Source organism: Pinus tabuliformis, chromosome 3_1, assembly GCF_031772625.1.
Source record: "Pinus tabuliformis cultivar Carrire ecotype Pingquan chromosome 3_1, CPIR1, whole genome shotgun sequence".
NCBI lineage: Eukaryota > Viridiplantae > Streptophyta > Pinopsida > Pinales > Pinaceae > Pinus > Pinus tabuliformis.
In genome coordinates this window covers 715,260,780-715,263,502 of record NC_142301.1, presented here as the reverse complement: position 1 = coordinate 715,263,502, position 2,723 = coordinate 715,260,780, and the positions used below count along the sequence as shown (strand labels likewise).

Below are 2,723 nucleotides of genomic sequence, written 5' to 3'. Positions count from 1 at the left end.
GTGGCTCCTGTTAGGGAGACTTGTGCCCAGGCCCTTGGTGTAACTTAACAAGAACTATGACTGGACAAACAGTAACCTTGTATATTATGTACATAACACATGTTTATAGTATATAAATATACGTTACTTTTTCCAAGGAAAGCCCCGCAGAAAATCCTACAAGTTCTTCTTCATGATACAAGTACTTCCTCATGATATTCTTCATGGATGTTTATCTTCTTCATGGATGGTAAACAAAGTAAACTGTCAACGTTGATTACGAAGCCTAACCTCGAGGAAATCATGAGAGTCAAACCTTTCACCTCCCCAAAGTTGGCAGCGCAGTAACAATCTGCAAGCATTCTTTACGAGACACACAAGCTTCTATTTGCAGTATTTCTCGTCTTGCTGGACCTGCAAACATGTAATTATAGCAGGATGGCTTCTTTCTAACAAGCCCATTTATAGATCTCGAAATGCAGAATTCTGTGGAGAAAATTCAGATAATTACCTAGAAATTAACCAAGAAAACCTCATTTTCCTAATTTAGAAGAAGCTAAAGTTGAGAGAGTTAGGTTGCCAAAATATTTAGGTAAGAGCTAGCCAGTTTGTTTAGTCCAGTAAAGCCCTATTGCTGCCAATATTTCCATCTGCACCGTCGCATGATAGGGCACTAAGTTGTCGTTACCGAATGGGTTACCAAACCCCTTCTCCTGAGAAATCTTTCAAGCTCCACTGCTACTTCCAGAAAAAAGCCAGAAATATCAGTAAATTATTTTCGCAACTTCCATGCATCAGCTATTGATTTTTAAGCAGATCACAAAGCTCCTGGGGCTAGAATGGACCTCCAAGATATAAAAAGTAGACCACCCCAGCCAAGCGAGCATATGGGCGCCTAAAGGAAATAGAGTTCATTACTATTCATTAAACTCTGAGCTCCACCAAATCCCGTCTCCTTGCACATTCCTGTTTCTGAATCAATGAGCAACTTTTCATTGGGCCCTGAAACTAAACTTGTCTCTGGCACACAAACACCTCGTGTCTCGTCCCCTATTTGTGGACCTGTTTCTGCTCCAATACAGAGACCTGCGCCCATTGAGTCTCCCATCTCTAAACTACTGCCTTCAGAACTGGTTGCTGAAGTGCATGTTGCTGGAGACCAAATCCATCCAATCACGGAGCCTTGGGGTTTGCGGTCATTGTCTCTAGATGGTGGAGATGGTGTATTCAAATGGCAGATGTGGGACACACCGCAGCTTGGACAGGGCAACCTTCCCAATGAAGGCAAGCCTCCTTCTTGGTTACCTGTTGGTAATGGCATGCTAGAACAGGAAAAAGATTTTCTCCTCCCACTTCCCGAAAGAAATTTACTTTCTCCGTTTGAACCAGAAAGTCGTCTTCCGTCTTGTCTGTTTAATCCACTACAGAACCCCAACGACATCACTCCAAGTAGTAGATAAAATACATTCTGAGACTGACGGTATACCAAAAGATTGCTATCAATATGGAAGCCCGTGCTAAGAAGATTCAGCGTCATGCAAGAGTTGGCTACACTTAATGGCCTAGATTGCCTTGCAGATAGGAATGTGAGAGTTAGACAAAGGAGTGGTATCCACAGAGATATGGGCCAGAAACAAGTTATCTACCCTGAACCTCGGAGATTGCACATTGTGCCTTCTTTAGCAGATGAAATTCACAAATCTGGCTGCAGGCTTCATAGTCATTCAACAATGCAATCTGAAGGAGAAGCATGTCGCAAGATCTCTGGATTAATCTGGCGGATCGGAGGATTAGTGCTATATTGTTGCAGGTAGAAGACGAGAGTGCTTGACGATGGCTGCCGCTGATTCATCAAATGGAGCTACTACCAATGCTAGTTCTCAGACGGTTGCTAGGCCTCCTCCAACTCCCTCACCCTTACGTTACTCGAAATTCTCACAGGAAAAACTGCGAATTCTAGTGACAGGGGGAGCTGGCTTCATTGGATCTCATTTGGTAGATCGATTGATGGAATCTGGCAACAATGAGGTGATTGTTGCTGACAACTTCTTCACCGGATCAAAAGATAACCTCAGGAAATGGATTGGGCATCCAAATTTTGAACTCATTCGGCATGATGTGACTGAGACCCTGTTGGTAGAAGTGGATCAGATCTATCATTTGGATTTGCCCGACAGTTTGGCGCGATATTGTGTTGTAAATTGGAGGAATGCAGTAGTCAATTCAAGATAATTTCAAATCTCCATTTGGGTTGGGGATAGTACGTCACATCAAATAAATTCAAATCCCTCCCTAATGTTGATACTTTGCAACTAATACTAACTGCAACTTGTTATTCTTGATTGATGCCATTTGATGAAGACTCGCACGAATAGAACGACACGGTGAAAGTTCTGGACATTGATGCGAGTAATGACCAAATGTATCACACAAACTTTGTAAGGAGAGACCGCATATAAAATGGCCGCTGCTGCTGCTCAGCACTTTGTAGCCTGTCCGTCTCGCATTACTAATTCTGCCAGAAGTCGTTCTTCGGGGACTGCATTGCCCACAAAGAATAGCTGGAGCAGTAATGCGTTGTTGTAATTGCACTTTCATCCATAGGTACATCAACGAAAAACAAAACCTCCATATCCCTTCACCTGCCAACATGCACGTTTTGTTTGGATTTTGTTTCCATTTTTAGTTTAAACTGGTTTTGTATTTATTGTAATATATTATATTTTTATATTTTCATTTAACGA

The 2,723-nt window shown here is 42.2% G+C and overlaps 1 pseudogene; it reads left to right on the top strand.

Moving 5' to 3' along the window:
* The first annotated feature begins 1,812 nt into the window (after positions 1-1,812).
* Positions 1,813-2,211, top strand: LOC149189255 (UDP-glucuronic acid decarboxylase 6 pseudogene; annotated as a pseudogene).
* Positions 2,212-2,723: the final 512 nt, after the last annotated feature.